This window comes from Chlorocebus sabaeus, chromosome 29, assembly GCF_047675955.1.
Source record: "Chlorocebus sabaeus isolate Y175 chromosome 29, mChlSab1.0.hap1, whole genome shotgun sequence".
Classification (NCBI taxonomy): Eukaryota; Metazoa; Chordata; class Mammalia; order Primates; family Cercopithecidae; genus Chlorocebus; species Chlorocebus sabaeus.
Window position 1 is genome coordinate 19479552 of NC_132932.1, and position 10953 is coordinate 19490504.

The following is a 10953-nucleotide window of genomic DNA, read 5'->3' on the forward strand; positions in this document are numbered from 1 at the left end:
ATGAGAAAAGTGAAGCTTAAAAAGGTGGGTGATTTGTCTAGGGTCACTCAACTCAAAATTAGTAGTGTCAGAACCGACTCTGAGATTTTGTAGACAATTTTTTACTGGAAGAAATAGTGTAGTGACTTCAGAAGGATAGAATTCAATTGATATTACAAAGAGGCATAAAATGTGTACATAGAGATGTTTTACTATTTGATTTGAACATTGTATTTCAGAAGTAAATATCTGATCTTCGCTACTGCTTACCCAGGAAATGACATCCATGGGGCATGAGATTCTGGATACCACCCCAGTTATTTAATTCTGTGGAAGTGATTAGGAAACAAAGTACAGCAAGTTCTTCTCAAAAAACCATTGTCATGAGAGGCCAACTGAGACTCAAGAGCTAGGTAGCAGTGTCATGGTGACCTGTGTTAGACCGCAAATTTTTGTAGGTCAAGAGAGGTTGGATGTTGACAATTTCATAATTTCCCATTTAATACAACTAGATCTTCTTATTGAAAGGTAACTGATATGGTTTGGATCTGTGTCCCCACCAAATCTCATGTTCAGTTATAATCCCCAATGTTGGAGGTGGGGGCTGATGGGAGGTGATTGGATCATCAGGGCAGTTTCTCATGGTTTAGCACCATCCCCTTTTGGTACTGCATAGTGAGTGAGTTCTCATGAGATCTGTTTATTTAAAAGTGTGTAAGCCTAGCCCACGTGGTGAAACCCCATCTCTACTAAAAATACAAAAATTAGTCAGGCGTGGTGGCACACAGCTGTAATCCCAGCTACTCAGGAGCCTGAGGTAGGAGAATTGCTTAAACCTGGGAGGCAGAGGTTGCAGTGAGCTGAGAGCACACCACTGCACTCCGGCCTGCATGACAGAGTGAGACTCCATCATAGATAGATAGATAGATAGATAGATAGATAGATAGATAGATACCCCTCTGCCATCTTCCTCCTGCCCTGGCCACATAAAGGTATTTCTTTATAGCAGTACAAGACAGACTAATACAGTAACCTTGGCAAAGTATACAGAATGAAGAGGGGGAAACGGAAAAAGAAACCAAGTTAGAACTTTTGTGGTGACACAGGCAAGGAAGAATGACTGTTTTCATAAAAGCAGCTTTACAAGGAGAGGTTGAGTATGTTCCTGAATCATTTCCAAACTAGAATGACAGATTGCCAAGTGGACATGAGAGGCGAGAACATGAGAATCACCAGGAGGTTGCTGGGGTTTGCAGTAAAAGACACTGAGAGAATTCCACAAGATTCGGTTCCTTCCAATGTCAAGAATTTTGAAAAAAGAAAAGTTTCTTCACATTTCTATAGACTTTATTCTATATGCCATAATTGAGTCCATGCTAATTCAAAAAAATTGCATTTCTGTCTTAAAAACAAAGGATCAAAAAACAAATGACAAAACCTAGACTCCCCATGTTGCAAAATGGAGCTTAGCATGTCTGGTAAGGAAGAAGGGGAGATGAGACCTGCCCGCCGTGCACACTAACTGTCCCCCATCCCATCAGTGTGGGGTGCAGTTCCACCACTCTGCAGATACTGAACTAGCACTTACCAGGAGGCAGGCTCAGGGCTGGGTGTGCAGTTGAAGAACACACTGCCTCCCTCTCACCTGTCCTCCTAGGCGAGGAGGTGGTCAGTTCAATGGGAATTTACAGTAAGAACCACGGAGGTTGTAAAAAGCCAAGGCTGCAGGAGAAGAGTAAAGGGCTCTTACCTTATCTAGTGTGTTTTGATGTCCCTATACACACACACATGCACACACGCACACACAGAGGCACATACACACATGTACACCCACATACATATGCACACACACCCATACCCAGCAACGCATATGCAAATGCAGATATGCACACATGTACACACTCACATCCATACACATGCACACAATTCATATCTGCACATACGCAAATGCCTGTGCACATGTGTATGCACACACAGTCACTGCTACAAACACATACCACCCCTGTGCATACCTAGACACCCAGGACCACCCGCAAGCTCACTCCTTCTCACTGGGAACCTTCTCACTACTATTGAGACTCAAAGAACGTATTTTTTCTGTCAGCCTTCCTTGGCCCTCCTGACATAAACAATTGTTCCTAAGTTTCTCCATCCCCTGATCCATGCCTGAGATGTTTACAAGTTTGCTCCCTGTTTCCCCTTTTGTCCTGATGATTTTGTTAACAGTTATGAACAGCATTTCACATGAATGGCAGCTCCCAGCGAACGGTCTGCAACTCTGAGACTGTGAGTCCTGTAAATGAGCTAATTTCTTACTTTATCACTGATATAATTTTATAGTGTGCTTTTCAAATGCATTTAGGTCAAGGAAAGGCTTTATTGGTACCTAAAGCTGAGATTCAGCAAGCTCTGAGATTCCATTGTCTGTTGATAGTAAAAAGAAAACAAGAAAAGAAAAATGTAAATGTCGGCTCTGGGTTCCTTCTCTGACAGGCACTGTTGCTGAGGAACGCTCTAGTGATCCATCACTTAACACGACTCCACTAGTCTCAGGCCAAGGTTAACACGTTGCTTCTCTTTCCTTTTTAAGCATCTCCTGCATCTGCTATTTGCTTTCCTTTACCGGAACTCCAGATTTTTGCCCAAGGAAACTGAAGTTTCTCTTGGTGGTGGAATGACAAAAAGACATGGGCCCATGGGTATTCTGGCAACATCCCCAATAGTGGCAAAAGATGATGTGGCTGCTGCCCAGAGCCCTGGCACGGAGCCTGTGGCCACCTCTGACAAACACCCACAAACACACAGCAGAGCTAAATAAAGAGCCGCTTCGTGAGTGTCCCTGGCAGGGATGAGCAACACTCTTTCTCTGCCTCCTCAGAAAACAGTTTTCTGGAACATCAAGCCAAGGAAAGGTGTAATTTATTGTGGGGATTGCATGTTACATAATTAGTTTTTGGGAGTTCCTTGGGTAATTACAATCTGTAACATTTGTAATTGATTTGGTCAGATTAAAAATGGATGCGTTGGTGCATCTGTGAAACTAGCAAGAGGCCAAGGAGGAGTGGGAGGGGAAATGTCTCACTGAAGGAGACCAAGAGCAACATGGACTCAGGCCAAGCCCCAGATGACACCATTTCTGAAGCCAAAATTACAGCAGGCCTCTAAGATGCACACTCAGCAGGTAAGTTCTTTCCCAAAAAAAGACCATGTGGGGAGGCCCAACATCTCCTGAGAGGCTCTTTATAACTATCAGAGGAGCTGCTGCCCCAGGGGCTTGTGAAGTCAGACACTTACCTTAGCCCTGCGTTGACCTGGCTCTGTCAAGTAGATTGGCATAAATGAAAAGCAGTCATTTTGCAAAACAGGAGAAGGAGTCCTTCTCTTGGAACAGATGAGGGCCAAAGAGAGGATGACTGGGGCAAGAGTATAGAAAGGAAGCTGCCACCTGCCAGACGTCCTCTTGGGTGGAACACCTCTGACCCCAGCCCTATGCTAGGCCTTCTGCCTTCTGGGACCTTCACCGAAAGGCTCTCGCCCCCTCTCGGTCTGACTCATGCTCCTGCCAGGGCTCCTTTGTTCTCCTGTCACAACCAGGTGTGCTGTGAACTAGAACAACAGCTCTCTCTTCAGGCAGGGACCAGTTTCTGAGGGTTCTTGGACTCAGAGAATCCCATCCAGGTAGCTGTTCCCCCAACAATGAGAGCTCCAAACAGAGAGGAGGAGCTGTTCCTGAAACACAGCTGCTGTGGAGGTTTTGGGGGGAAGACCAGGCATTCAGGAAAAGGAGTAAAATATCCCAATTGAGCAGGCTTATGAGCTAACATTGACCAAGCACCTACTGCCTATATTACATTACAATGTGGTGGGCAAGTGCTTTACAAGAAAAACAGAAAGAGATTGAGGATATAGAAGAGAGAAACAAAAAAGAAGCAGAGAAAGAAAAGCAAAGGAGAAAGGAGGAAAATAGAAGTATCGAGGAGCACCCACATTGGGCCATAAACAAGAGGCCTGATGGGATAGGAGGGATGGCCTTGTGGAGAAAAGAGTATTTTTCTCCAGAACAGGTGTCAGCCAACTACATTCTGCAAGATAAATCTGGCCCACTGCCTGTTTTTGTAAATAAAGGTTTCATTTTGGAATGCAGCCATGCCCATTGAATTGTCTGTGGCTGCCTTTGTGCTACAAGGGCAGAGTTGAATGATAGCAAGACAGAGCCTATGACTTGCAAAGATTAAAATATTTACTACTCTTTGCAGAAAAACTTTGTCAAGTCCAGCCCAGGAACAAAACCCTACTCACAAAATCATACTGCATATTTCATTCTCTCTCCAGAGTCTCATGACACAAAAGCAGACACAGGATCTGCTTTTGTGGGTGGCATCGCTGAGTTACTGAACTGCATATGGAAATCAGTCCCTCTTGGAGGTTTTTTCTGTTCCAGAACAGAAGCAGTTCACACTTTCCATTGTTCTTTGTTTTACCTCAACATCAGCATGAGGTGGATGTGGAGGTGGGGTTATCCATGATGGGGGTAACTCCATTTTAAAACATAGACATGTGTCATTAGAAATGTCACCATTTTTAGCTTTGACCTTGGGGACAAAGAAGAATGTGAGAAGAGAGAACAGGTTGGTAAAGACACTTCATGAGATGGGGAGGGCATGGTATCTTGGAAAAAAAAATGCAATTTAAGTAATCCAAAGCAGTGTCCAGAGAGAAGCTGCTAAATTATGGAGCAGTAAGTGGTCCTTGGGCTTCTTTGTCTGGGTGTATTTCTAATCACTGATGGTTACAAGATGTAGATCAATCTCACTGTCTCCCAGGGTCAGAGTGTGAGCCGGCTAACAGTGGATGGCAAAGTTCTAACTGGACTTGGAGATGCCTAGTGTGTTTCCTTCCTATGGGAGAGGCTCATGCTTCATTACTTTCTACCTATCCCTTCCCCAGTGGTAACAGGAAGGAGAGATTCCAAGTATCCTTTGACAAGAAAGTCTGTCCTAAGAGGTCATCCTAAACTGAGTTCATCCTCTCATTTCCAAAAACACAACCTAATTTCCTCCAGAAGAGATGGTTACCTGCCCAATCTCTTCTGCATGGAAGAGCATGCCAGCCAAGACTAGTGACACACTGTTTAGCAATCCCTTCAGTTTGGTGCTATCCACTTAGAAAATGGGGCAGAGCTGGGCACCTGTCATCCTCTTTCCATCCAGGTTGGGGTATTGTGACTCAGGTTTTCTTAGCAAGTTCATTGTTGAGTGGCAGCCAGGATGCCTAAAGAAGAGTGAGCTAGACAAGACCTCAGTGAGCACAGGAAGAGTGGGCAGGGGATTGGTTATGGGGCTTTTATGCATTTGAACAGAAAAAGGTTGGAATTTGATAATTGACCCATATACCCTGTCTTATATGGATCTGAGAAGAGAGCTCCTTAAGTGCAGTGAGTGGAATGAGTGGGTAGAATTGATTTCTGAATGCTTTTTCCTAGCCCAGGAATGGGAAAATAATAATAATGACAATATAGATTGTATTGCTATTGTTATTGTTATTATTGTGCCAGGCATAGTGCCACAGGATTAGCATGCATCCATTCATTCAAACCTTTCAACAACCCTAAAGATAGGTATCATTATTCCATTTTAGAAATGGGGAAACCAGGACTTAGGCAGCCCAAAGTACACGTGCTCAGCCAACTACATTCTGCAAGACAAATCTGGCCCACTGCCTGTTTTTGTAAATATATACATTTTTTGTTTTGGAATGCAGCCATACCCATTGTTCATGTATTGTCTGTGCCTGCTTTTGTGCTGCAAGGGCAGAGTTGAATGATAGCAAGACAGAGTCTATGACCTACAAAGCTAAAAATACTACTCTTTACAGAAGAACTTTGCCAAGCCCAGCTCAGAAAGAAAGCCATAATCAGTCTGGTCAGCCACAGACTAATCTCCCTCTCACCCAGAACCTATGGCAACCATACCCAAGACGAACTTGTTCCCACAGGAGAGGGAGTTCCTGAGGAGTCAGTTTTCTTTTATCAGCAGCATCTAGTCTGAACATCTTGGGGAGTCTGCAGCAGCATCACCTCCAGTCCCCTTGCTCCCGATTCTGAGTGCACTGTGTTGGTACAGCTTTCCCTCCACCTGACCTCTGGTTTCTAAGGCCCTCTCTATTCATGGGTCTGGAGTCCTGCCCTGAAGCATGGACCGGGTTACTGGGTTGTGATCTTCCCACTCAACCCCCGCCGCCTTCCCTTGTGGTTGAGACTCTCGTTGTTCTCATCTGCTTAGAGGGGCTTCCTGAGCTGGGGCTTCAGAGTTCCCCTGGGATCCAAGATGGCAGCTGACTAGAAACTGAATTTAAATGCTCCACCCTTCAATATTTTTAATGTAAATGTTGGCCTGGATCAAACTGGAGGTGGCTACACCCTCTTATTTTAGTGACAAAAGGACCCCCAGCATTTATGATAAATGAAATTCTGCCACCTGCCTGATGAAGCTGTTTGGATGTTTTATGAGTCAGAGGATCACTTTGTTTCCTTCTTTACCAAGTACCTGCTAGTCCATATGGATTACCTGATGCTTGAGGATTGAGCAATGGGGAGGAAGTCGGGTCTCACATTGAGGTGAGCTGATATCTCAGCCTTAGTCCCCTAGTCTAGATTTCATTGATCTCTATGCCTTTCTTAATGATTAACTTTCATTGATCTCTACCCCATTCTTAATGGTTAACTTTCATTGATCTCTACCCCATTCTCAATGGTAATAGGAGCCTCTTTGTAATCTTTATCTTTAATCCAGCCTTTGAACATGAAGGCCAGAAAGTTGGAGGAAAGCCAGGGCTTCAATATCCTATGCAAGCATTAATTGCTTTCTTATGGAAAACAATCTATATGTCAGTGCTGTGCTAACATCGCATCTTTAATATTATGGCTATAGCTTTAGGCCAGTAAGCATTAATAAAACAGACCTACTTGAACAGATGCAAGTCAGACACTAAAGAGAAAGTTATGAGGCTCAACATTGATGCCAACCGCTCACTCATCTGTTCCTCTTCTATGGAATCTTCTATTCAAAAATTTTTTTAAAAAACCTCCTATTACACTGCAGCAAGGAATACGCTGTGTGTCTAAGGGAAACTGGCACATTTGTCAACCACACTCTGGATAGTGAGATGTGATTTGGCTCCGGGCTTGTCCCATGTAGCAGACATGTTTGTAAGACTTAGATCTTATTTATGGCAACAGTGGCAGAGCACGATGAAGTCGCTGCCCTGAGCAGGGTGTGGGGGGCCTAAGATGGATTTCACCCTTTTATTGCTATTAAAAGATTATTAGCATTTATAGGGAAGAGAAATTGTGAGACTTTTTCTCTGGGGGTCATGAACAAAGCATCTAAGAAAAACAAGATAAATATTTTTTTCTGTTCTGTATTTTTTAGCTCTTCTAAACCCATGGTTCTGGTTATGATCTCTTTGTTTTCAGAACTGCAACACAATTAATAGTTGGCTTTGTCACTTGTCAGGTCCCTAAGGACACACCTTAGAGAGTGCCCAAAAACGTTATGAGATTGGAGGTCATGCCAGGAGACCTTCTACAGTGGCATTTTTGAACTGTTAGACTGCTACCAATTCGTGTGTCTTAAAATTCTATTTTTAAAAGTAATAGGATTAAAAAAATAGAAAGTAGCATATGTCTGTATCATATGTGTTGTGCTGTTTATATATAGTGGGTCACTGCATAAAAAGTACTCATAATGTGGGTTGCATTTAAAAGTATTTGAGAAATTCTGTTTTAAAAGTTAATCCCAGGTCAGTGAGGGAAACAAAGAATGTCCCCATTTCTTCTTTCTCCTGTGACTTATTCCACATAGAGGGATTTTCCTAACTCTGGATCATCTGGTGCTCAACTGGCAGCTGGTATTTCCCGGGTGCTATGACAGGGGCTCAGGTACCCACTCTGGTACTCCTTCAGTAAGAACCAGGGCCTTTGCTCAAACTAGGAGTGAGCCAGATTGAGCGAGGCTCTCAGCAGTGTAGAGGGGAGAAACTAACATTAATTTAGTATTTATTTTGCATAGGTCACTGGCCCCAGGGGGTGTGTGTGTGTGTGTGTGTGTGTGTGTGTGTGTGTCCCATCCACAACAATCTTAGGGCAGGTCCTTTTACTACCTTTTGCACATAAAGTAATTGAAGTTGAGAAGCATAGCATCATAATTTTTCTTAAAAAATCTGTCTAGATTGTTTTGTTTATTTTTTTCCTTTATTTAAGCAACTCTTGGGACGGTTACCATGCCCTGCGGAATGGATTGGAAAATATTGACATAATTGTGGCTCTCCATAAAAGCATTTCACATTATTTTATAGGAAATAACGCATGCAGTTATATTGGGTTTTATGATTAACAAAGCACTTCCATAGTTGAATATGACCTGACCATCACCTCATATGTGTCAGGTGGTTATGGGAAGTATTGTCCCATTATAGAGATTTAAAAACTGAGAACAGATGGAGCAAATGACTCACAGGCTTAATAGGCAATAGAGCCTAGTTTTGAACCTATCTTGCCTCCAAGTCCACTGTTCTTTCTATTACAACTACTACTGTTAAGATCATAAAGACCATTGTATCTTGAGTTCCATTCTATAGTTTATATTATGCTGAAGGCAAAAAATATTACTACCACCAAAAGAGGTAGTAGTCTTTAGTTTCTTAGTCTGTTCAGAGAGCAATAGCAAAATAACATGAATTGGGGTGCTTATTAAACAACAGATATTTACTTCTCACAGATGTGGTATTTGGTGAGGGCTCATTTCCTGATTCATAAATGGCACCGTCTAGCTGTGTCCTCACATGGTGAAAAGAGCAAAGGATGGCTCTGGGACCGCTGTTATAAGAGCACTAATCTCGTTCATGAAGGCCCCACCCCCCCCAAAGGTTCTACTTCTCCATACCATCGACTTGGGGCCTGGAATTTCAACATGTAAGTCTTGCATGGGGACAAAAACTTTCAGACTGTATCAGGGAAGAAAACTGGACATTATCATTGTGGAGTGGAGATTTTTCAAACACCTTTAAAAGCGCTGAACAAAAGCGGATTCTTAACATTTGTATTCTCATTAATATCTTATGGCACTCAATGGTATCTAACCAGATTACTAACCCCTTTATATAATACTGAGAATTTGCTCAGAAATCAACTCATCTGGCTCAGCAGGGAAATAGGAAAAACCAATATGCCTTTGCTCCCACACTGTTTTCCCCAAGCTCTTCAAGTGAAAAGCAAAAGATAGAGTTTTCTCTGCCATTTTAAACAGGAAAAATTAATTGCTCCTGCAGAGATGAAAACTTCACCTTTGAAAAGAAACCACCAGTGCAAAATGCTTTTTTTCTTCAGTTCCCACCTGTGGAGACCTAGGGTTTGGCAGCAAATTAGGGCTTAAAGAGTATATTCACAAAGACAAATGTCAGATTCCTCTCTAATTAGAAATGACCTGTCTGGTAGACACTGCGACTGAAGGCTGACAACAGGTAGAGGGAAGCAAGATGACGTGTGTAACATTTGCATGTTTAAGAATGAGTGTCTTCACATTGGCTGTGTATATATAACTAAGTCTACTATTGAACTTCTGAGAAGTAAAGGATAAATAAACAAGGCTTGATAATCATATCATTTTGGATTTGTGACTGGCATAGAAAGTACTTATTTATTTATTTATTTATTTATTTATTTATTTATAGACAGAGTCTCGCTCTGTTGCCCAGGCTGGAGTGCAGTGGCTCTGTCTTGGCTCACTGTAACCTCTGCCTCCCAGGTTCAAGCGATTGTCCTGCCTCAGCCTCCTGAGTAGCTGGGACTACAGGCGTACACCACCATGCCCAGCTAATTTTTTTGTATTTTTAGTAGAGACAGGGTTTCCGCATATTGGCCAGGCTGGTCTCAAACTCCTGACCTCATGATCTGCCCGCCTTGGCTTCCCAAAGTGCTGGGATTACAGGTATGGGCCACCGCGCCTGCAGCCTCATGTATATATTTTTAAATTTTTCTCTGCAATAATAGTAAGCGGGCTTGCAATACCATTAGCAGCAGAATCAATACATTAATTTATGAAGGAGGAAAACTTGGTCTAAGATTCAGGACTTGGGGCTTCTATTTTCAAATTGTTCCATCAGCTTGTGTCTCAGTTTTCTCCACCTGAAACAATGAAATGTTGCCTATTTGACTTCATAAACTCTATTAAGGAGGAAAATGCAAGGGAACTTGATGAGAATTCACAGGCACTGCTTGTGATTTATGCAAGAAGTTCTTCTGTCCTGGCCATCTGACTACTACAGCTGTCCTGACAGAGCTCCCACGTGTGCATGGGGCTGCACAACAGCATTGGAATCTGCTCTGTGTTTGAGTTCTAGATATGCCTCTGTTGATCACCAGGAATTTGTGAAATTCATTTCAGCATCACTTAAAGCATTTTTTCATCTGAATGAGAAAGTGGAGATACGAATACCACAGGGTTTTTGTAGTATCAGATGTGAACATATGTACCAAAGTATTTTCTAAATGTAACTGTATTTTAAAGCTAAATGTGTCATGTGACAATCATTCAAATAAATAATCCAACCAATCATTTTCTTTTCATTTGAGGCATGATGTAGAAAGACAAAGTAGTGGTGTCCCAAAAACTCTTTTGGCACAAGTAGGTCTCCGGAGTTCTTGGAGTTAAGATGATTGGTGTGGAAGGAGGTCAGAGCTGTGTTATTTTGAAGAGCATGAAGGTAGAGGTGACCCAGCAGTCCAGGCGTATGCAATATCGGAATAAAAACCTGAAGATGAACCAAAGCATCCAACCATTGGAAGAGGCCAGGGGACCCCAAGTCTGAAGCAATGAGACTGTTAACCATCTTAAAGCTTAAAGCGTGTGTGAAGGGAGAATGAGGGAAGGGGATTCTGTCTGTTTAGTCTATAGAGATATAATAATACTACAGAGA